At 44.0% G+C, this 25,799-nt stretch overlaps 1 protein-coding gene across 5 annotated transcripts in view; it reads right to left on the bottom strand.

The window, feature by feature from the left end:
• Positions 1-13,996, bottom strand: part of TLN2 (talin 2) — a 206,220-nt gene extending 192,224 nt beyond the window's left edge. For 2 of the 5 annotated variants that reach the window (XM_080395553.1, XM_080395549.1), the window contains exons 1-2: positions 13,473-13,613; positions 9,112-9,225 (exon numbers count right to left, since the gene is read on the bottom strand). The gene's annotated coding sequence lies outside the window, so the exon portion shown is untranslated. Of the gene's footprint in view, positions 1-9,111; positions 12,420-13,472; positions 13,636-13,859 lie in introns of those variants that run through there. The other 3 variants (XM_080395552.1, XM_080395551.1, XM_080395550.1) reach the window with 3 other exon arrangements.
• Positions 13,997-25,799: the final 11,803 nt, after the last annotated feature.

Consider the following 25,799-nt stretch of genomic DNA (forward strand, 5'->3'; position numbering starts at 1 on the left):
ATATCTATCTCTATTTTGCACTTCCAGCTTATACGATTGTTAACACCACCTTAAAAAACACCAAGTGCAGTCAAAGCAGTTGCACAGGTATCTCAGTGGGACAAGAACTTGAAACAGCAACTCACAAGATGCAACCACCTGGTTCAATGTGAGAAGGTATCAACACATTTCATATAGATCTAGAAGTGTCTAGAACCTCCTCCTATCTACACTTTGCTAAACATAAGTAGGACTAAACATAAGTTTCTGTGTATTTCAAATCATTAAACAGCAGACACTAAAACAGGACAACAGAAGGTGCATGGGAAAAGGAGAGCACATGTGGGAAAACAAGATCTTTTCTGATTCAAGGATTTCAAAACTCAGTTACTGGGAAGTTCCTTCTCTCTACTACCTGGTAAGCACTGTCTTTTGCCTATATGTTATTTTCTCTCAAATACTCAAAAAACCCCGGTCCTTTGTTAAGCTGCAGGAGACAACCATCGCAAGACTTGCCCCCAAGAACAGACAGTTAGAAACCACTAGCTACCGGTATAAACAAAATCAAACTGATGTCTACTACACCCATAAGCTGCAGCACCCTGCAGACTTTACCAGGCAATCTCAGAACAGTTTAACACATCACCTTATTTCTTCCAGCTCAAAAATCAGACTCTTCTAAAATAAATACTTGTTTCAAGTGCTTTAGTTTTTTATTCATTCCACTAGGAAGACACAGCACTGCATCTGTACCATTCATTTGCAGCAGAACATCTAGGTTACAGAACCTTAAGCACACTCGGTCTTTACCCCGGTTGAGCGGAGACAGCAGCTACTGCCCACTGTGTATTGGACAGATACTTCAAGGCTTTGCATAACAGAGAAAACTTCTTTGACAAAGCAATTATTATTACCAAAACCCTCTTAAGGGGTATCCTCTTTACACAAAGCATCTTGATAGGTAGCTTTAGAGCACCATCCTGATTCATGTATTCCACCACAAAAGAGATGGGAAGCTTTCCCATTCTATGTGGAAAAACCCTTTCAAAGTAGGTATATGCAAATATGTAGCCACAAGCACTGTAACCTCAACATATTTAGCCAAGAAACTGCAATCTGGAGCCATCCATGCCCCCTGACACCAGACTTGACTCTGAGGTCAGTGCCTGTTGATGGAGTCTTTGATCCCCACTTTGTTTCTTGAATAAGCAAATAAGCCTTCAATTGAAACAAAGGGATGCTGGAAATGCACATTTTCAGTCTCCAAAGCTCTGCTCCAAATCCACACTTTAGTTAACTATTAATCAGGACTTCAGTCTTCCACATGACATAAAGCTTTTTTGCTGAACACAGATGCCTTGTTACAAGCCCTTGAATTTCTGAACTATGGGACTTGCACCAAGATACTCTGCATACCTCTTGAGTTCTACTTGATTGTTCCCGAGATGCCCATTACCAAACCAGAGTACACCTAACAACAACCCAGATCCACCTGTTCACATCCTCCATAAAGCCTTATCATTTTGAACTTTTTTCTGCAAATATTTCAGTTTGGCCCCACTTTGCATCTACTGCACTCTGGAAAACAAGCTGGTTTCACGCAAGCCATCCATTAACTCCAAACAACAGGAAAGAAGCAAAGGCTAACCTCTGTCCTACCTCCTGCAGCTCCTCTACCATACGTGCACTTGTTTCACTAGCTAATGGTCACTGACACACTCACACTGATCAAAAGAATAGCTGTCAACCAACACTGCATTCCACTAGCTCCTAACAAGACAGTCATACTCCTTAGGCAAGCCTGATTATACAAATACCAGGTTTTCATTAGCTCATTACTTATAAAGAAGCATTTTCCTATTGCTTAGTTGAATATCCCCTTAATGTTATCAGAAGAAAACTTTTCTAAGTTACTGCAGATATCTTAAATTTCAAATGGCAAATTCCCAACAAGCCCAAGTATTTCAAACATCTGTCAATTCACCCGAAAGAAAGAAAACAACTGACTCTTATAAAATACCAGAGACTCAAAAGGAAAACAAATTTCACTACGCAGGTCTCCAGCATCCTGATTCACTTGTCACATGTCATGAGAGAGTCAGGTCCCATAGAATAATGAAAAACATCAGAAATAAGTGTTGGTACCAAACACAACTGTTTTAGAAAGTCTGTTTCTATGAAGAGATGGCTGTTTTCTATATCTGATCATGGTAGTACAAAGACTATTTCACAGCTAGTAATGCTATTTTGGTTTAAATAATAGAAGGTACACCTTAAAAAAGAAATTTGTATATAGGCCAGAAAAAAACAAGTAGGCAAGACCACTACTACAAATCTTCAGTCTTTACAAAGCTGTAACTACAGTTTTACATAAGATGCTTTTCACATTTTTCTTTTTATTCTCTTTTTTCTGTCTTTGTTCTACATATTTTCATTTGGTTTTAAGAAGTACCTTGTAAAACAATTTTCAGAAAGAAACTCCCTGCTTTATCTTCCCTTTTTACCCAAAGGACTGTTATCTGCAATCCCACCTTGCTTTTGCATCTTCTTCAGGGGCTAAAGTTGTACTTCACTCCTTACAACCCACAAGACAGCTAATGAAAGCTGAGCTGTACATGAACAGATACACTTACTGGGTGGGTACCTAGACAGTACTGGTGCCTGATAGTGGATGTTTAGCAGGTACTTGAAATTTATCTTCAAGGGAAGACCCTGTCGCCTCAGGCAGGATGAGAACTACATTGTGTTGGCTGCTAAACATACTGAACAAGAATTGTTGTCCTTCTAAGAAGTCCCAGACAGAAAAATACAAACAAACAAAACTTCAATCATTTAGGAATGCTTATTTCTAGAAGTTTAACTGTCATGACCTAAGGCCACGGTCAGGCTCATAAAAATTTGTGTGCTGTCACAACACAAGTAGGTCACATTACTAAATACCATATTTTAAAGCACAAGGAAGGGAGGCAAATGAAGACAAAGAACTCTAATCAGGGAAATGAACAAATGGTTTAGGGCCCTCTACAGTTGCAATCTTGCTTAAACCACCTCTGAACCTAAAGACTGTGAAGTGTTAATGTCAGACAAACAGATGCCGTGACAGATTTTTCTTTCCCTTCAAAATCCATGTGCATCAACTGATCTCCTACTCCCAGTACAAGCTCCTTATCAGACACATTATGAGGTAAAAATCAACAATCTAATCAGATCTGACAAAAAGTTGGCCAAAAAGTATCTGAAATCCTGAAGATGACTATTTGAACTATGGATTTACATCTGCTACCATTAATGATGAACCTCACCCTTTGATGATGAATGTCACATTAATGTCAACATTAATGATGAATGTCACAATAAAGTGGACATTATGCCTTAAGATACTACCTAATGATAGTATGAAGCCATCATGATTAGAAACACATTTAACAGCTAAGCACCCAAAACAAGAGGAAAAATCTCTACAATTTCTTCAGCCCTGGCTTCAAGTCATGAGATACTCAATATAGTATAATATAGTCTTTTACGGGGGGGGGGGGGAGAATAAAAAAAAAATCAATGAACATGATAAATCTTCAGAAGCCTCTTTTCAGGTTTCTTAACAGCAAAAGAGACAAAGCCACATACCATTGGGAAAGCATTTGGTCTTCCTGCTGCAGTAAAAAATGGCTGAAATACATGGCAAACAATATGGCATTCCTTTGACAGCAAATATTGCTGCAGAACATGTAGAAAACAGCCAGAGATTTGAAGAAACAAGTATTAGAACCAATTATGCAGTGTGGGAGGTTTACTATACTGTTGACCAAAATTACAGCTGTTAACGACACGTCCCACCTTATGCTATATGCTAGATGGTTCCAATGATGAAATACACTGGGAACTACCTTTTTGTGAGTCACTACAGGAAATATGTACCGGAGAAGACTCGACTTATTCTCAACAGTAAATTATTTCTTTAATAGAAACAAAGTTTTATGGAAGACCTCTGCAAGTGTAATCACTGATGGAATGACTGCTTTAACTGGAGGGGAAAAAAAAACCCCAAAAAAAGATTCCAGTGTAAAGGTTACAGATAGAACCGCATGGGAAATTACAGAATCACAGGCTGGTTGGGGTTGGAAAGGGGCTCTGGAGACCATCTAGCCCAACGCCCTGCTACAGCAGGGTCACCCAGAGCCGGCTGCACAGGGTCACGTCCAGGTGGGTTTGAATGTCTCCAGAGAAGGAGACACCATGACCTCTCCAGGCAGCCCGTGCCAGGGCTCTGTCACCCTCGGAGTAAAGAAGTTCTTCCTCACGTTCAGATGGAGCTGCCTGTGTCCCAGTTTGTGCCCGCTGCCCCCTGCCCTGCCGCTGGGCACCACAGCCAAGAGCCTGGCCCCAGCCGCCTGACTCTTGCCCTGAAGATACTTGTAGACGTCGGTAAGATCCCTCTCAGCCTTCTCCAGGCTGGGCAGGCCCGGCTGCCTCAGCCCTTCCTCATCAGGGAGATGCTCCATTCCCTCATCATCTTCATGGCCCTCCACTGGCCCCTCTCCAGGAGTCTTTCGCTGTATGATTCACAGGCAACCTATTACAGCAAAGTTGGAGCCAGAAGTGTAAAAAGTGCTACAGGATGTCACTGATATGGATAATTTTATAAAAACAAGATCTTTAAATAGTAGAATCTTTACAAGAGCTTGTAATGACATGGGGAGTGACCGTGAAAGTTGTATTCCCACACTGAGGTTTCCTGGTTATCTTGTGGCAAAGTGCTTAAAACAGTTGTCAAATCTAGAAATGCATTATGCATTTTTTTTCACGCAAAGACAACTGTTCAAACTTTGCTGACCTTTTCTATGATGACAACTGGCTGTCAGTAGTATGCTACCTAGCAGATATTTTTTAAAAAATCACACATTTAAGGTGTCCCTTCAAGGTGAAGCTGACATTTTAACAGTGAGCAAGAAAGTAACAGCTTTTCCACAAAAACTCACTCTACAGAGATTGTTTTGAAAACAGATGTTTGGAAACGCTTCCATAGTTAGGCAATTTTCTTGCTGAAATTGATGTGTCACCTATAAAAAACCCTCTCAAATCTGTACACTTAAAAGACTTGGAAACAGAATTTCCTAAACTGTTTAAAAAGTCTTCCAAAAGAAGAGTTTTAGGGTGTTTTGAATGCACTTGTTAAAAATAGAAGAATGCAAGAGCTTCCCATTAGTTTGCAAGAATAACTGATTGACATGAGGGAAGATGGAAACTTAATAGAAGAGTTCCAAGAAAAATCTTTGCATAATTAGTGTATGGGAGTGGAAAATTAGCATCACGATTTAGTAAGCACAGCCAGCAATGCACTTCTTCCATTGGCATCTACATATATTTGTCAGGTGTCCTTCTCACTTATGACAGCCATTAAAATCAAGGACTGAAACAAACTGAACTTAGAATCAGATCTTGGAAAGCTGTATGAAAGTGTTTTAAAAAAATTTGTTAAAGATTTTTTTTAAATAGTGAAATGTATTCAATCACATAGCTCTCACTAAATTATTTTAATGAGAGAAAAAAGGAACTTTGTTAAGAAGTAAACCAAATTCTTTAAACAGTGTTTCTCTCATCCTTTCTTGATTTCTTTTTTTTTATGTTTTATAATGTACATAATATTAGTACAGTAGTATATGTGTATAATTTATTTATAAAATTTTGGCGGTACATGCTCACAAATCTTTTACTGATAAAGGTGTGAGATCAAAAAAAATCTTCGGAAACCACTGCCTTAAATGACCTAATAGGCTGGTAATTTCCAAAGAAATTATTAAGGCCATTGCTGATTGTAATAACATGGAACACAGCATTTTGGTTTTAGTTTTCAACCTGAAGTAACAGGGTGGTTTGCCCTCATAAGCAGATATTTTTAATGCTTCAAACCTCAATTTATCTTTGGAAAGGAATTATAATAGCATTATGCATTTTTCCTGCACAGATTTTCACAGTCATTACTGAGGCACTCACAAAGCCTGGCCTTACAGCTGTTTCAGTAGTGTCTGCTTGGTTCATCCGGGCACACCTACCCTTCCCACTGCCTGCAGGCTTTGTTTAGCTGTGTTAAATAACCTCCAGCAGTCACTGTATAGGTAGTTCACCTTAAGCACACACTTGTACCACAATCAAGGTATTCTTCTGCCTCATCTCTTCACCAGTAAAGCTCTGCCATTCTGTTGCAGTGTTCTTACAAAGCTGGCTACAGTTCTGACATGAAATCTGTAAGAACATCTCTTCTGCCCAGGCCCTTCTAATATTTTAATGCTTTGTCTTGTGGGATTCCTTACAGGAAAGCAAGAGAATTGTGTAATTTGGTCTCTTATTTCACAGATCTTGCTTTTTGTTAGGCAGAATGGATTAAAATTTGGTCAGCACCTTGATCATCATGGCAATTAATACAAAAAGGCTGCTGAAAGCCTTTGCTTTCAAGAAGTATGCGAGAGTAAAGGACTAGACTTTTAAGAGTACTATTCAAAGAGAAGGCACCTGAGAACAAATAGAACTTCCCCAAATCTTCTCATGGGACAATTTCACTCACAAAATATGTGCACTGTAGCTCAGGCAACCATCAACTGTTGGGATGGATGGGCCTGTGCTGCAAAGCAGTCGGCAGCAAAGAAGTTGTTAGGATAGCAAAAGCGACATTTCCTCCTTCCCCCTCAATAATACTACCAAGAAATTTGCATACTTGAGCTTTCTAACTGTACTGTGCCACTAGGTGGTCACCTACTGAACATAACTGTTCTTTTCCTCAAGATCATGAAGCTTCAAAGAATTATTTTCCATGGCACTAGAAGGCATTATGTTGATGCTGGATGGTTTGCTCTGACCACTACAATGGGGATTTTCAGGACCGAACCATTTCTTCAGGAACAGCCACACAGCAGTGGCTAAGCATCTCCCTGTAAGAGGTGAGTATCTGCATGTTCTGGAATGAGGTGCCCATTTGGAATAAAACAACAGGCAGTGTACAAAAGGAGAGGAGAAAGACTGAAGTGTCTCAGGTGCTCCAACTACCCACAGCTACAGATGCAGGTAGCACCAGATTATCTTCCTGCTCCTGGGAAAAGTTCATTTTGTTTAGCCTGGCCTTCACTTTCTTGGCTCTCTAAGGAAAGAGAGAGGAAAAAACATCACTCGCCCATGCAGCACCTGTGAACCCATTTGAACTGACCCCTTACACATCCATGTCCTCTACATACAAAGGCCTCTGACAAAGCCCATTAGATCCACTGCAGCTCCCCTTCTCTCCATGTCTGGGTTTGTTCTGTGCCTAATCCATAGCCTGGTCTGTCCAGTCTCACCAGGCAAAGTTTAGTTAATTACACTTTCTTCACAGGTTTCAGCCTTCTGTACGGTCAGTTGTGCTTTTTTCCTGAGCTGCTTTCAACCCTGGTTAGTATCACCGTGTAGCTGGATTACCTGCTCAGCTGCAATCAGGCTGATCTGGACCTTACTCACAACTGCAAACACAGCCACTGATTTTTTTTTTTAATTAAAAACCAAACAAATATTTTTCAGGGTTGGTACATACTACAAGATCTTGGGTTCTCGCTGGGATCTGTACATCCTCAGCTGTTGCACATAAATTTTCCAGAATGCTTTAAACATCACAACAAAGTGATATCATTTCCCACAGCCTTTGCTTTTTTAAACTGAAGTCAAACATTAATCTCTTCCTCTGTGTAACAGTGACTTTAGCGATACCCTGACCCAGCAGACGTGCCACTGGTTCTTTCTGCTTGACCCTGCATTGCAGCTATGCAGTAGTGGCTCCCACTTGATCCTTTCCCCAGATAGTTCAGATACCTCCCTGCCAACAGGAGATGTTTCCTTACACTACAACAAAAATTAAGAAAATCTTTCAGTGAAAAATGAGAAAATTACAAGGAAGAATTTTAAAACTGGCAGGCTATAGGGAGCTGTAGCATTCAAGTTCAGCTTCCTGATCTTGTTTATTCACAAACTCATTTGTAGCCCCACTGCTAAATTTCAGCTCTGTCCTGGTATCTCAACATTTTTATTCTGTTTACGCACTAAGTGCTTCACTCCCACCCCACCACCACAATCCCTCCCATTTGGTTACCATAGGTCTTTTCTTCAACAGGCATCATCATTTCTGTCAGACATTCATAACCTACCTCTGCTGCTTCTGCTCTCTCTGCCAAATGCCACCTTGCTGTGTCCCGCCATGCAGCATTTGGCACATTTAAATTGAACAAAGGTAAAAGTCATTTGCCATCTATGCCTTTAAGGCTAATTAATGTTTCCACCTGTACAAATTCAAGCCTGATTTTTACTGTCAGTAAGTTTTCAAACTGTTTTATGCTCACATACTTATGTCATCTATACCCGAACTTTAAATTTCGCATTCCAGAGAAACCACAGCCTTCCCACTAGCGCATACCACCTCTGTAAACAAACCACAGCATAAGCTAGACTTCAGGTAGCTGAAACAAAGGGCTATTTACCATATTACATATATCGACTCCCAAGAAAGGTAAGAGATCATTATATGAAAACAAACAAGAATATGCAATAAGAAAAGCATTTACACAACTCTGAAGACCTTTCTAAGCTGAAGACAATCCTATTGTTTAAGAGGTTATCACAACACTACACCAAACACTACTTCAGCAAAACACAAAACACTCTGATATACTATAGCAACAAATCTTTGTACCACAGCTGATGAATGTAAATTGTTATTCAACTTGAAAAACAAAATAGCCCATGTAGTACCATCAATTCTTTATCACCTCAACTGTTATTTGCTGTGATTTGGAAGACTGAGAGCCTCCTGCTTATTCCTGGGTTACACGTCACTCTCGGAAATAAAAAATCTCGACCTTACAAAAGTTGCCAGTGAGAAAGACACAAGGCTCATTTACAATTCACTTCAGTTCACACTTTCTCCCTGCTGCCCAAACACAGAAAGATGAGCTACCTACTGAGAATGCAAGGAAGGCAGTTTCATGTGCCAGCCTGACCCATCTTGGCAGAAGTTCCAACTGGTTGCTGCCAAATAAATGGACTACAAGTAAGAAGTCAGCACTGTAGTACTGTAAAGATATTTTAAGACAAGACTTATTGTTGTATGGTCATCCTCACCTTGCGAAGTCAGTCAGTGCGTTTTCTAGCTTTATGAAGATGCTTGGGCAAAAAGGCGCTGGAGCTTTGAGAATTGAGGGGGTGGACCTCTGGGGATGGAATCCCAACTTGCAGCTGGAAGTGGAAAACATCAAAACGTTATCACAATTGTTTCAAGTATGCAGGCTAATTCAAACTCAATTCCAAGATAAGCATGTGTGCATACAACACACCCAGGGAAATGGTTCTCTGCCACTACTGTGAAATGTTTTTTCAGCAGCATTAGCAGGGACAGAAACCTAGAAAAATCCGTGTTTGCAGTTACAAGTCTGGCATCATAACTAACCACAGTCCCCACGCCACCTTCTGATCCCCAAGCGTATCACTCACACTCAAAAGGCATGTCTTTACTGCACCCACAGACAGAAGGCCACAATCGTCTGAATATTGATCAGATCCAGGATTTCAGCACCCTGGGGATCAGCCTAGCACTTATCCAAGTAGCCTGGGCTATCCTCAAGGCAACCAGACATTCTTTTTGAAAAGGAATGGATTGTTTAATCACAACAAGAAAAATAAGGCATAAAAGAGCTTAAGACGCAACATGATGTCTATAATCATAACAATCTCATCCACAGAGTTGTAAAAGCCTAGATTATTCTACTTAACATAGCCTCTGGAACTTGGAAGCCAGGCTACTCTGACAAGAAATAAAAAAACACAAATAAACAAACAAACAAAAAAACCCAACAAAAAACCCCCTCTGCTTTATCATTTGCATCTCCCCATCTCCAAAAGTTCTTCTGTTCAATTTAATTTATATTCTTAGAACCATGTGTGGTCAAAAGCAGAACCCCAGAAGCGAAAACTTGCATTCACCTCCAGGTACCAACAGACAGGACTATCTGAAACTACAATTTCCAGCTATATACCAGTAACATTTGTCCCAACTGACAAACTAAAATCCAAAAGTAAACAAATGAAACCCAATATGCAAAATACCACCTATGAAGACAGCCTCCCCCCATTTGCTTTGCAACAACACCCAACCATTTTGTTTGCTGTTCTCAGTTTGCATCAGCATTCTATTGTCTGCAGAAACATGCATAAGCAGACTTGCCAAACCTTTTAAAGATTCAAGAGCAGGGGGGGAAAAAAAAAAAAAAAGAGTTTTTGAAAGCTGGATACAGTGGTCTGTAAACACATTCACACTTCTTTCCTAATTACAGCCTGGTGCAAAGGCAGCATCTGGATAAGAACTTCTCAGCAAGAAACTCTGCACATCTCAAAAAAAATCAGGGTGCCTACACATTTGGCAGTTTATTGAAATCTCTGAGGGTCAGACAGGACTAGGAGCTGAGAATTACTTCAGATGGTGTTTTCAGTACTTAAATGCAAAATTATGGATTGGAACAACGTTTCAGCTAATGGTATTGTTCAAATGTTGTGAACATACAAGACTGATACACAACTCAGACATCCCAACAGCTGTCAGACACCACAATGCCATGAGAAGGAAGGAGGTGGATGTCTGTACTGCTGTCTAGCTGTGGTAACTAATGAAGTATTGGCATTTCTGGAAGCTGCCTAGACCTTGCATTTGCACAGATTTAATAGATATATATTATATAGGTAAGCATATAAAGCGACAAAACCCAAATATTAATGCTTCAGAAAATGTTTGCTGTGCGCAGCCAAATCTTTGTGGAAACAATACCAAGTAAGAGAAGGTTTTCACAGCAAAACTTTTAAGTCATCATGAAAATTATGCAGTTCAAGCTATGCCACAGCCAGATAGTTCTTTCAAGCCCACTCTTCCCTCTCCAAAATAAAAGACTTGAATCTACTGTAGTGGTGCTTTGTACTAATCAGTTATATTTATAACTATAGATGCATTTCCTAATGTAAGTAGAATTTGGTGATTAGATTAGCTGGCAAATGATGAAAGAAACCTAAGAAAAAATGCACAATAAACCAAGCTCAGAATAAAATCACTTAATCCTTTGCAGTTAAAATGCAAGTTCGTATTTCTCAACATCATCTACTCCTAATCAATCTATCCATCACACATACACAAAAAAACCTCTCACCCTCTCAGGCACTAAGTACAGTATAATGGCAACATTTCAAATCAACTTAAATTAGGCTGTACTACATTCCATTACATGATATCATGCAACAGATGTTACTCTACGAACACACAGGACAATTATTCAGGGTAAACTGCTATAATCTGAATGGTAACATGAATGGGTATCCTATATGAAATTGCTATGGTCTTTATCAAATTTTATACTGAGGTTCAGAACTTAAATATTGGCCAAGTTTGTCACAGTTAACCCAGAGACTCAGATCAGCAACCAGAAACAAGAAGCGTTCTTATCTTACTTAATTTCAATAATTTTGCCTCCGACAGATAAGCTAAAATTCCACTTAACCCTTTAGTTCTGCAGTGACCAGGGAGTTAAATGGGACACTACAAAACTCACATAAAATGCACTTCCCAGAGGCAAGAGATTCCCCCTGGCCCCCTCCCCCCAGCTGCGCATTAACCTTCAGTCTCAAGGCACAGCCTTGAAAATGTCACGTTTTGAAAATTAAAGCAGAAAATGTACTTCAGCCAACTTAATTCACAGTTAACTTAGCTAACAGCTGTACCGTTGGAAGAATGGCTGACTATTATCTCAAAACAGATATGAAAGCTTTTCATATACTACAATTTGTAAGGCATTTGTAACTAACGCTGGCAGCTTGCGCTCATACTTGCACCACACTGCCATGCACATATGACTAAGCGATGTTTTACATTAGCAAGAGCAATCTCTCAAACATGCTGCTTGTTTGCTTTTTAATCATACAGACATTTTTCCATCGCTGTTGGGCTCTTTTGACAATGCAGAACTCCCAACGCCTTTGAATAATGTACCTTCAAACTCAGAACTAGCTTTGTGGTTTGAAACTTAATATGGCTTACACTTGGCTCTAAAATGCAGGTCTGCAAAATAAACTTTTAAAAGGTTTGGCGGGAAGCGAACAATTGTTTCATCCAACAGTTTTTTCAATCAGTGAACATTCCCACGAACTTTCTAACTAGACACCACAGCAGCGTCTTAACGCACAAGAAGTAGAGCCTAAATAAATTGGAAGTGGCTGGTCAGCAGAACAAAAGCTCTACAGAAGGTGAGCACAAAGACGGCGGGGGCCCCGGTTCCCGGACAGGTGCTCCCACGCAGCGCCCAAGCAGCGACACCGTGCTGGGGCCGCTCGTCACCCAACGGCAAGACCGCACCCCGCGCCCCTGAGCCATCAGCTAGGGTGGCACGGAAGAAAGAGGGGTGCCAGGTCACGCCGGGGGACCCCAGCCCACAGCGCGGCCAGGCCCCGTCAAACACGCAACGCCGCCTCACACCCAAGGAGGGTTTGCTCTTTGGCCAGTGGTGGCCACGAAGCCCCGATGCTCCCTCCGGCAGGTAGCCCCGAGCCTGCTGCCCACTGGGACGCTCCCAGGTCGGCCCGGGGGACGGGGAGGCTGCGGAGCAGCGCGGCTCGCCCACCCACCCGCGTCTGCGCTGTGCGGGGGCGGCCGCGTCCTCCCCTCCCCCCGGGGTGGCCCTACGGGACGGGCCCGCGACCCCCTTCCAAGCCGAGCCGTGGGTCTGGTGGGAAGAAGCAGGCGTGTGCACGGACAGACGGGTACAGACACACGCGTACACACACGCGGCACGATCGTCCTTGGAAGGTCGCCGCTTCCCACCGTGCTGCGGAAAGGTTTTTTTCTCCATCGCGGTCGCCAGCAGCGCCCAGCGGCGAACAGCTCCGTCCCTCGGGCAAAGTCCCCCGGCGCGGCCAGGCGAAGCTCTCCGGCCGGGCTGCGAGGCGCCGGGGGCAGCCGGCCGCCCCAGCACCTCCCTCCCGCCCCGACCGCACGGCACGGCGGGGCAATACCAACGGACCGCGCTCGCCCTCCCGCCCCGGCTCCTGGCGAGGGGACGGCGAGCCGGGGCCGCTCCCCCTCCCCGGGGCTCAGCGCGCCCGGCGGCGGAGCCCCCCCCCGGCCCGCGGCAGCCGGCGCCCCGCGGGCACGGGTCCGGGCTCGCGCTGTCCTCCCGGGAACCGGCAACTTGTTGTGCGAGGCGGTGCCGGACGGAGCGCGGCTCCCGCCTCCCGCCGCCGCACCGGCAGCCGCCGCTTGCCCGCCCGCCCGGCGGCAACGCGGTGTCTGCGTGCGAAACGCGGCGGCACGGAGAGGAGCGGCTCGGCGCCCCCGCCGCTCAGCCCTGCGCGGAGTCTTCCCCCTCTCGGCGGCTCGGCACGGACCAGGCACTCCATGCAACGTGCAACGGCGGGGCAGGGCGGGAGAAGGGGTCCTCGCGGGCTCCTACCGGGAACGCCGTTACCGGAGCATTGCAAAGCGCCTAAGCCCCGCCGCTCCTTCGCTTCCTTCCTTCCCCCCCGCTCGCCTGTTGCCCGCTCCCGCCTGCTCCGCCGCCGCCCGCAGCTGCCGCCGCTGCGGACTCCAGGCGCAGACCCCCGCCGGGGAGGGCAGGAAGCGCGTCATCACTCCGGGACCGCTCCACCGCCCTCCGCCCGGCACGGCAGGGCACGGCACGGCCCGCTCCGCCGCCCGGCCCCGGCGCGCGGGGAGCCCGGGACGCCCGCCCGGCCGCAGGGACCCGCGGCTCCCGCCCGCCCGAGCCTCCGCTGCTGCCGGCGACGGGCGGGAGAGGCGCGCCGCCTCAACCGGCGGCCCGGGCCCGCGGCCCCCTTACCTGGGCGTGAGGCAGGGTGCCGCCGGCCGCGGCCCGCACCACAAGGGCCACCGGCAGGACGGCCGCTTCTCAGGGCGGCGGCGGAAGGCGGCCGGCGGGGCCCAGCATTTTCTGCCGCGGGGAGGAGAACGGAGCCGCAGGGCGCGGCGGGCCCGGGCGGCCGCGGGGGCTGCGGCGGAGGCGCCCGCCCGGCCCCTCAGGCAGCGCGCGCGCGGCCTCGCGCCTCCCGCCGCCGCTCGTGCCAGGGCTGCGCGGGTTGGCGGCGGCGCGCGGCGAGCCGCCTGTCGCGACAGGCGAACGCTCGGCCCCAGCGCTCGCCGCCGGTGCCCCGCCGCCCTTCCGGCAGGTGCGCGGCCCCCGGCCCTGCGGCGGAGCGGGGCGCCTGCGGGAGCCGCTGTGGCAGCGGGGCAGGCACGGGGCTCCCGCACGCTGCCTCTGCTCTCCGGCCCGGCCGCGGCTCTTGCGGTTGTGTCGGTGGTCTCCGTGCCGGTGTGCTGGTGTCGATGTGGGGATCGCAGCCGTTATGCAATTAGTCCCTGGTGCGAAGTTGCCCACGTGCTGGAGCCTCTGCCAGCGGCACCATTACAATTAAAAGTCACGCAATTGAAATAATCGAATCTGATTGATATGAAGTACAGCCATCAGTAAATATTCTTACTTGTAACCAGGGGAAAGAGCTGCATTACTCTACAGCTGGGTTTGCCTTCAAGAATAATTTTATGCCAACAAATTGCCCTCAAAATGCTGAACGTGTGTGTAGTTGCTCTGTGACACCAGCCAAAGTAGCTACGTTTGTGTCGGCACCCCTCTGGGTGGGCATGTTTAAGGCTTTGTTTTAAGACTTTTTTTTTTGTTGTTCTATGTTAAGGTTTGTAGTTGCAAAAAACAGCCAGGTTCTCTTAGGCACCCACACTGCAGAAGGAAAAGCATCATGATGTTAAGATCTGTGATAGTCACCCTGAGCTGTGCCAGCTTCTGCAAAGCAACAAGAAGTCTCTGCCCTGTTCACTGAAATGGAGACTACGCAGGGTTCGTTCTGTACTTTGCAAATACTTGACAATGTATCTCTTTTAGAAATGATTTATTTGCTACTAAAGAGATACTATCTCGCCTGTTATTAAAAGAAGCGATAACTGAAGTATTTATTGTGGTTTAGAGGTAGTTTTGCAGGTGAACAGCCATAACATTTGGCTTAAAGAGCAGCTTTTTTTTATTATTATTTTTCCTGGCCTTTTACTCACTATAATGATAAGCTCCCAACAATGGGGCTTTCCCCATTTGGCATAAAACTTTCCTTACAAAATACATAACAATCACTTTGTTCTCTTTGTGCAGTGTTATCCTATTTTCTGGCTGCAATACTGCTTCAAAAGAAACTTCCTTTTGTCACTATACTTCATCACAGTAGCTTTTTCTGCCTTATAAGCTTCACTTTTAAACCTTTTCCTAGCCTCTGTGTTCTCTCACGTAGGAATGCACAAGGCCACAATTCCAGTGTCTGTTGCTCTTTGTCGTTTCTGCACTCTCCTGTTTCCTCTCAGTTCACGGGAAGGTTATTGAAACCTCTGCACTGCACTGCCCTCCAAACAGCTCCTCTGAAAACTCTTTATCATGATGTTGGCAAAAATGCCCCCTAATCCCGAAGAACAAAGTTTTACTGCAATATGGAGTGCAACGGTGAGAACAGGCTCCCCTGTATCATTCATGTGTCTTGCCACTCCCAATACGTCTGTGTGTCTGGACACGTTTACTATGTCCCATTCTACCGAGCTAGTGACTTGCCCAGGGCACAAAGAACAGTTTTATTTTCTTCTCTCTTCACATTACCAAATACAAGGGGGTCTGAGCATACGCTGGGGTTCTACAGTAACGATCCATTATGATAGTATTACAATAATAAATGAGGTATCCTGTCAGTCTGTCATTTCAGGATTCAGTTTTCCTTGTTTCAGTAATGAGAGATACCCATATTTTTGCTGCAGTACAGTGGATGTAGGGAACAGAAGTATAACCTCTTGGTTCTTTTACATTATTTAAACTCAGCAGAATTTGCAGCTAGGTGCATTTCCCTTGGAAAAAAAAAAAAGTATTCACAGTTGTAGATGAACCTGAAAGCTACCTGATCCAAAACTTCTTTAGCATTTCTACAGAAGTTTTGGTCATCCATTGCTTTTCTATTCAGTCTGCCACTGGTTTCCTGAAGGATCGTTAAACTGATTTTACCAGCCATACTGCGGAGTTTGAGATACTAGTATCTGCATGGCGTAATAATCTCCTGAGACTGAATCAGGCTCCAGTTGCAGTTACCAGCTGTGACAGGTAATGTTTCAGATTCATTGTGATTGAGTGGAAAACCAATGTTTTTTTAAAAAAGAATATAACATTTCTAGGCTTTATTTGTACTCAGAGAGCATTTTAAAATTAAGACATTCTATCAGGCGTCTGACTTCACTTCTGAGGTTACGTTTTCCTTCCATCCCAGCTGTTTTAACACTTCATCTTTTCGTCTCCTAATTACTAAGCCCCAGAGCTTTAAGGTTGTCAGAGCAAGGACTACAACAACCTTATGTGCTGTTGCGAAGCGAGGTGGGACTGGTGTGTGAACGTCAGGGATGTTCTCTAGCAGTATGCCAGGTGGGACACGAAGGTTGGGGACATATTTTTTTCTTCAGCCCAGGAGGCAGATGGTAAGCAATCCCCCAGTACAGAGGCATGAAACATCTATGCAAACTATCCATAAATGCTGTCTTCCTTGTTCATAGCCCTCTGTTAATCCTTGTATTGACATTATTTTAGGATTCTGGTACTTAAAATAGCCTATGGATGACAGCAATACTGGCATATTTACTGATGTTTTGGGTGAACTACTACAGGGGCCTTCAACGAAGTATTCTATAAACAGTTTTCTCATAAGTCATTTCAAATACATTTTAAACCCCTGTCTCAGAACAGGTCCATTAAAATGCAGCATAAATCATACCCAAGCATTTAAACTAGATTATCTCTCTATGTATGTGTAACCAGACTACTTTAATAACTACATTAGAAGGCTTTGAAAGATAAATTTAAGACACATAGTTATAAAAATAACATTTATCTTGAGTCAAACTTATCCTTGATGAGTAACATTAGGCAAAAATCTGACTATCATTATTACTTTAGCATTAGCAGTCAGTAACATAGTGGCTCTGAGGGCACTAATTGCCCTTAATTAGCCTAAACACCCTCACCCAGGGTCTCCACCCACACCCTCTGCCCATGGGCCCAGGAGCTCCATATAAGCTCAGTCGTGGGCTTTTAGCCCCTGTATGAGCTGGGGGGTAGAACTGCTTGGCTTTGCTGATGGGCTCTGCTGGTTCAGACTCTGCTCTGCAGACTGAGCTCCTGGTCTGACTTGGAGTCTGCCTTGTGTCTGGATAGTCCTGCTGTGGAGGTCGCTTGGTGTGTCTGCCCCTGGTTGCCTTCACTAGGCATCACCCTGACCTGTGCGCTGGTTTTCTGGTGGCACCTTGACATTGCTTTGTTTATAGGATCTGGGTTCTTGGTTACACCTGTCTGCTGTCCCAACACTTCCCTCGTTACCCTTGCTCAGGTACCGTAGGGTGGCTTCTGCTCTGTTGGTTGTGCTGCTGCATGTGGCTCCCAGTTTTGCATCCCGTAGGAAGCAGCCAGTCCTTGCTGCTCCTTGGCTGATACAGGCTAAGGTACAAACTAATTTCTTAAATTGTTATGGTACTTAGATATTCATTGTTGTTCTAACAATCTTACTATTGTTTGTGTTATCACTGTAGAAGGAGCTCTGATTTTGCTAAGCATTAAGCAAGCATGGGCTAAAAGCTCGCGCCCTGCCCTGAAGAGCTCGCTACCAAACTGCACTCTTAAGGAGCAGCAGATCGAGTGAGGCAGATGGGGGGGTGCCAGTATGGTGTTAGCAGCCAGCCAGCATCACGTAACACTGTCTCCGTGCATCAGCGGCCTGAGCTGTTGTCTGTTACTAGTAAGTATTGTAGTAAAGGGAAGTTTTTGGAAGAGCTATGAAGGAGACTAAGCAAACTCTGTTGGCAATGTCTGAGGTGTTCCTCATAACGTGCAGGGCGATAATGAATTGCGCAGTCATAAACTTTCTGTACAACAGCAAGGTGCGTGGGTCTCCTGGGACTGCTGTTTGCTTCACCTCTTTATCAAAATCATCAGGCCAGGAGATGCTATGGCATCTCTATGTAGCTGGCTCTGGTGTTTAACCAGCCATACTATGAACTTTCTTTGAGGAACAAGTCCAGATTCCTGATGCTAATTCAGATGATTTCTTATTGTATTTCTCTCTTTAGTCACAGTAAACAAGTGGATCATGATACTGACTTTACATGTGTTGAAATTATAACTTTGTAATTGGAAGAATCAACTTTTCTTTCCTCTGCTTGACTAAAACGTATTTTTGTGTTCCTGAGAAGGTTGTTTATTTCTTTGAGGATGCTGCATTCTTTGGATCGTTGGAGCTTCATGTATACCTTGCAAAATCTGGTGCAGCCTTGGCTCTTTGGCTTTCATTTGTGAATCCGATTAGCCCTTCAGATAACTTCTGCTATTGTGATACTGAGCTGATTATTTTCTGACTGGTATTTTTACATGGTCTTTATCTCTCTTCTTTGAACCTCTCTCTGCTAACCGAGTTTCTTGACATATGGCTGTTTCTTTGGTTTGTTCTGTTCGTTTGGGATTCTTAAGGCTTTCTTCCAGGAGTCCTCACAGGTATTTTAAACTGCAGAGGTTACCTCTGCTACTTCAAAGAATGCACAAAGGGTGTCCTTTTGATACCATAGTGCCTGGCATTGTGGGCAGTTCACAGGCTTGGCAAAGACTAGGTAAGTATCTCTGCTACCTTGGGTCTCATTGTTGCCATTTGACTTAATCAGAGTTGGCACGGAGTTGGCACCTTCTTCCCACCTTCCTTGGCCAACATCCCAAGACCTCCCTGAACCAGGAGGCAGTGGCAGCAAAAGGCCCTTGTGCTACAGGTGGAAAAGGCATAGAGGAAGGGGGCTGGTGATGACTTTCTTCCCCATTATTCACTCCCACTTGTAGGTGCAAAGTATCCACCAGCTGGTGTAAGATGGCAGATGCCGCATCTGGTGTTCAATGCATTCAGTGAAGATCAAAGGTATGTGCGGGGTGTGGAATTCTGAGTAACAATTTTACTGCTGGCTGCATGTAAACACTGCTCCTGTGTTTTTCATTTAGGCTACATTCATCTTCCTTACCTATTCCATACCACTGCACTAAACAAAAAGCACAGAATTACTGTGTTACAGCAATTGTGCCCTTATTTTGCATTGGCTTTTTCATTCTCCTATTAATTGGACCTTCCAGAAAAGTTCTTGCTGGCCACACTTAACATACAGAGATCCAGTTCTGTAAGGAAGTAAGTTATTCTAAAGAGGCATTATAGCATTGCTGCTGGATCTTACTCTTCAGATTTGCACGGTAACTTCCAGAAGTTAATTTATTAGAAAAAAATCTCTTTGGACTGCTATCCTTTATCAAAGCAGTTAGGTAACTTGAAAAGATCAGCCCCCTCTCATCTTATACCAGCAGGCTTGCAGTATCACAGGTCATGCACAGAGTTGCAGCAATCTTGTCCTGACCTCACCAACTTCTCCCAGCTCTGCTAATTTTACGCATGATGAAAAGACAGGGCACTGACTGATGTCTGTCAATGGAGGATCAGCTGATCTTATAAAATTCTTTTTTAGCTCTGTAGCTACGTTATGGTCTAAAATACAGTTTCTCTTTGAGATTGTATTTCTGTTGTGTGGTAGTTACATCTGCAGGAAATCAGTTGGCCATCTCTAAATGAGCAAATGAGTTTAGCGTTAACCTTTTTGGTAGGGAATACTCCAGACCAAGGCTGCAGAAAACAAAGGCTATGTTTTGGTACCTAATCTTAAAGGAAACGGCAGTTCCAAGCACTCAGAGAGGATGAAGGATAGGGTTGTAACTCAGATCTGGTTCCCACAGAAAACGTCTGTCCCAGCAAAGTTAATGGGAGCCAGATTTGACGATGTGGGAGGTCAGGAGACTAAGAACAAGAGTAACATCCCTCTCAGTTGTAGCCCACATAGTACCCAGAGTGGAAGATCATAAATTTATCCCCTAGTCAATCAGGCTGGCTCCCTCAAGCATGGTATTTGTATCATCAGAAGAATTCTGACTCCCAAACAGCAGTGTTTTCTGTAATGCTGTCACTTGGGAGCCAGCAGAGTTGCCTTTTGATTACAAGGTCCCTGTGGCTTCTGACAAATGCATTTTAACATTAGTGTTTGCAGCTGAACTATATTCTGGTCTGATGAACACTTCCAAATTTTCAAAACTGCTGTGGGAAGAATGAGACAGTAAACACAAGGACTGTTGTCCACAAACGCACATGTGTCTAGCTCAGTGATAATTCTCAATATGAGCAGTAAGTAATACAGAGTCTGTGGGTTCCAGATACTCCTGAGTATAAGTATACACACTTCTGGTTGTTTTTAAAAGCACCTACTAAATTAGCATTTTTTTAAAAAAAGTTTGACCCTTTATTTAATTTTTTTCTTGTCCATATCCGAAGACGGAACACTTAAGTATGCTGCACAAAGTACACGTGGAAATATTGTATTACAGTTTTGAAAAAAAGGATTTAGTCTCCTAAACTGCTTGGGTATTATACAGAGTGATCCAAATCAGATGTGACTTGTATGGAATTATGTTGAACTTTTTGCTTTGTCTGAAATTCATATCATGCAGCAATAATGGTGTTTTTTCAATTGCCTGCATTTTAAGGATGCTGATAAAGCACTGGAGCAATGCCAGGTATTTTAGGAAATACATTGCTGTTTCCCTGGCTCCCCAGATGTTACAACGCATGAAGTTTGTTGCTGGAATGGAGTAATTCTTACTGTATTTCTTTAACTATGGTGATTCTTTGGTATAGAAAAATCTTCACCTTTTAAATGAGAGATGTTGTAGCACCTTGTCTCCAAAAAATTCATTTAGATAACACGCACTATAATGTATGTAACTCTGTTTCCTTTCTCATTTACAGTCTCCTTCAATAACTGGCAATGGCTGCGCCTCATTATTATCATGTGGTTTTATTGTTCAGAATTATTGATTATTTGTTATGATTTATAACAGCAAAAGTCTTTGATGCTTTAAAACAATGAAACGCAGACTTGGACGTGTTTAAATGAATCCACCAGATGCATTGTCTGAGTCTGTGTGGTACCAGAGGAGAGCTATAGTTGACACAGGATTATTTCCTGCTGGAGGTTTGCCAGAGAAGAATTGGCAGCAGCCGCGCTATTCTTTGCTGCGAGTCTCCTCTAATGTGTGTGTTTAATAAAGCACTAACATCTGGGCCCACAGGGTAAACTTCATGTGTACAAACAGTATAAGTCTTCAAAATCAATATTTATTTGCAAACTTTTCACTCAAGAAAAAACATCCCAGAGTATCAGCTCTGGGGCCATGTGCTACTTGAGCACTACTTTGGGGTTGTGGAGCTGAGTAAGCTTTGTTCCTGCGCCTCCCCTTCAGTTGCTGTGTTCTCTTTATGGCCACACAGGGATTTCCATGGCATGGCCCCAGGCTTCTGCAGGCAGCCAGCGCTGCTGCAATTATTGATCTCTACTGGAGAGCCAAGGAATGACATCACAGGGAAATGGAGCTGCGTCTTGGGATGGTTACCTCTAAGGTAAGGCACGAGCACGGGAAAACATCAGTCATCTGGGCTGAGGGGAAGCTGCCTACATCCATTCCTCCGTTCATTTCTCCTTTTCCTGTTCCTTTCCCTCATCCTCACAGCAATTTGTGTGGGGGCTGTGAGCGGGTGTGACATGAGCAGGGAGCTGTGGGCATGGGCAGGTGGGCTTGTACGCCCTGCGAAGGCTGGCGGTTCTGAGCCCTTCCACGGCACGAGGGATGCCCTGCTGGGTGCTGGCTTCTGCTCTGCCACGTTGCTGGCCTTTTAAAAGAGCTCTTTCCATACTCCCTGAGAATCTGGTTGGATTTCTTCCTAGATCTGTGGATTCCTGTTGTGTCTCTTGTTTGTTTTCTTGTTTTGTTTTTTTTTTTTTTTTAGTATGTGAACCAAATCCTGAGGCCGCCTCAAACAGGAGAAGCAGGAAAGTTCTCTCTTTCTTTTTGTTAAGCAGTATACCTACATACAAACATGGTTATCGTGTGGTAGAAATACACTGGTATATTTGCTCAGGGGTATCTTACTGTATTGCAGACACATACTCACCTAATGTCTGAGGTAAAAAAGCGGGGTGGAAGATGAGGGAAATGATTTCTCCTTGCTGGTGCCAATACTTTGACTAGGTTGAGGAACTGAAAGAGATCCCAATACATGGATGGAATGTTGCTCGATAACCAAAGTGGCTGCGTAGAACTAGACTGTCAGAAACTTGTGGGGGACAAAAGGAGTTACAGTAAAGACGGCAGTAGGTTCTTTACACTGTCTTCTACAATAACGTCTTAAGTCAGTATATCCAACTCTATCCAAATGGGTGAAGAATGCAATATTATAAAAAACTGATGAAGTAGGTCAGCTTGTACAAGGGCTGTGTGGGAAGAAAAGAGCCACTCCTGACATTAAGTGGGAGAGGATAATTATACATAACTCATAATTTTTGCATAACATCTCTTAAGGGTAAATGTTCAAGTGGAGTCCTTATCTATCAGTGCTGAGCAAGCAACCTCTACCTATGTGCGTGTTCTTCGTGCATGTTGGGATGGCCTGTATTTAACTCCTTAATTTATGTCTAAATTTTGTGATACTCCTTTTTGCAGAGGCGTTTTATGGAAATTTCTGCTAGTGCAGTTATTTTTGCTTCTTCCTCTAATCAGAGCATATCTTGTTTATGCCTACCCAACCAGGTTTATAAGACTAACAGTCTCAACCAAATAATTAATCATTTCTGATTATCAAATTCATACATAATCAGCTTTTCACCCATGGGAATAGCAAATTAGATCTTCCCTCAGTAAAATGAAAAATTCACACTCTTCATATGAATTCACTGACAGCACATAATTACTATAAAAACATAAATTACATGGAATAATGTTATAAAAAAAATAGATCAGTGCATCCTTTATTTTGTTTCCTATGTGTCTTTATCTCAGGCTGCTTCAAAAGCAAGCTGCCTTTTTTGTGACTTCATTAATGAATCTCTTGACTGTTGTGGTCTCTTGTTGATGTATTAAGTCAATGATATAACAGCCTTTTTTTAATGATAACAGCAGTTATTAATGACAACTGTACTATTTTTGGCATGCCTCAGGTCTGGAGGGAATATAAGTGTAACAGCCCTAACTCTGTTAATTTTATGCTTACCTGTGAGAAATTCTTTGTACTTTCTGGTTTTTTGGGGACATTTCAGCATTCAGGGCTGGCCTCACTTGTGTTCAGTTGCCCTACCTCCTGCTGGGTGGTGGGAAACCAGGGACAGTTGGCATTGCTCCTTCTCCCATCCTCTCAGTTTCCAGCATGTCCCTTGTATTTCTGTAGGAAGCCACATGGCTGGCCCTGTGCTGCATGTCAGACACGTTCTCTGGACTTCAGTCCCTCAAAGGGACCGTTCCCATCCCTTTTCTGCTGCCTGTGTACTGCAAATGAAGTGGGATGCCCTGGGGCAGCTAATGTACACGAGTGTAACTACATGCATTGGAACAGGGCTAAAAATTCTCTCATCTTTTCTTTTACATTTTAAAGATCTCGTAACAGAAGAGTCTATTAAATCTACTAATTGTAATCAGGACTTGTGGATTTGGCAGTTTTCCCTTACTCCCTAAACAACTTTACTATTTCTGCCAAGCTACCTTTTCCTTTCCAGAGCTGACCCAGCACTTTGCAAGGCTGGACCTGACAGTTTGTCCCGACTCTGGAAAACAGAGCCGTGGATTTCTTTCCACAGATGTAGTGAACTGTGCAAAACTGTTTGTTCTTCTTTGATTGTATTCATCACCTCCAAGGCAAAATTCACTGTTTCGATGCAGACTTGCTTCCCTCCCAGAATGGGTTAGTCTTCATTGTATTTTATGTTCTCCCTCCTTATCTTGCAGGAAGGGGGAATGAGAGCACAGCAAAAACATCAGCTCTACAACTTTTGTATGGGTAAATCCCTGCTGCTTTCTTTGCTGGAATATATTGCATATGAATGAACTATTAGGCATTTTGTGGTCTAAGAAAAAAAAGGTATCCCACAGCAGGGGATCAGCACAAGGTCTCTCATATCACTCCAGCCTTGTGCTCAGGGAGTAAGCATGTTGTGGAATTTCTGAAGTAGGGTAAACCTTTCCTAATCACAAAGCATGAGCTTAGACTTCACTGGGGCATGATCCTAATAGCAACTTGGCACGTACTTAGGCCCTTACATACCGCTCTACACCCTGCGTGGTGCCTAGCTGGCTTTATAGTTGGGTTTTTTGGTATGTATTTGTTTTTTTAAGTGCCTTTGCAAAAATTTGGTCATTCAAAGAAAGCACAAAACAAGTACATTCCTTTTTGAATGGGGTAGATGTCTATGCAAACATGTGTGCATGTACATGCCTACCTAATTTATTTACCAGAGGGAAGCAGTTAATAGCAGTGACCTTGGCAGTTTGGGCAGAGGTGGGTTTTTTTGTAATGTCATGATGTAGATTTCATGAAAAGTTAAAATACAGGCAAGGTGGAAACTGGCACATACTGTATATAAAGATGCATATAATTTTCTATTTCAACCTGGCAGGCAAGGTTACTCATATATAAATAAAATCTAGTGAGATGAAGATGTATACATAGGTAGAAAGCATAGGCAGAGTTGAGGTTGGGATTTTTCCTTACTTTTGAGCATGGCTAATCTCTTGGTGCTAGGTCTAGGCACAGGTGAGGGAGGCAGCAATAAGGGATGGTGAAACAGGCCCTGGCAGAGCCCTGCATACCAGCCTGGCAGCTGCTGCTGCTAGGAGAGGGGGTGAGAATGTACAAAACGGCAGATAATTCAGGAAAATGGGGCATGTGAGCCTTTCCTGGATCCTGTTCACTTTTCTGTGGCAGAAAAAGCCAGCTCTGGGTATAACCTAGGCAATTCATCCTCAGGGCAGCACAACTTGGTTTGCTTGTGCTGATAAGAAGTCTTGAGCCAGCTCTGGTGGTTGGCTTGCATTCACTGCACCTTCCATGTAAAAGGTGTGCAATCACTCATTAGCCACTTGCCATAAATCCAACGGGTACAGTTCAAAACAGCCAGCCTTCAGATAAGACTGTTTTATGAATGGTGGCAGACATTCACAGATATTTGTAGACAGATGAAATGCTTAGACCTACATGAAATGAAGCATGAAAGAATAGCAGAACAAATGAGGAAAAACTCAGCTGTTCCAGCAGAGCAGCAAGCTGTGGGCTCTGAGGAGGCCTGAAGACAGAAGTGGCAAGATGGAGAAATACAGGAGCATTGTTCCAGATGTCAAAGTTGCAGAGAAGGTTCTGGTGTTATTGTGAGACTTTGGGAAGGGACCTAGAAGCAGCCGGCTCTGAATTGGTGGAGGAAGCAAGGGATGAATACAGTCTATGAATAATCATCTCATTAATAAGCATTGCTTTTACTTTTCCATAATTCTCTCCAGAAAGGACTGTAATAATGTCTCCAATTGTTGCTGAGTCCAATGAATAGTTTTCTCCAGTGGCACACATCCAGCTGTTTCTGTCTCCCGGGCTGTATGAGAGGGAACACTCCTCCCTCGCCCAGAAGCAGGAGCTCTTCTGTGGCCACTAAACTGGCCGGAGATCTTAATGTCTGTGTAGGCGTCCAGCCTGCAGATTCTTCCAAATATCTAAATAAATACAACAGAAGTTTACTTGCACAATTTTAGGTGTGTCCACCTCTATGTGAGACAAGTATTGATGGATTTGGCAGG

Source organism: Falco punctatus, assembly GCF_963210335.1.
Source record: "Falco punctatus genome assembly, chromosome: 7".
Lineage (NCBI taxonomy): Eukaryota > Metazoa > Chordata > Aves > Falconiformes > Falconidae > Falco > Falco punctatus.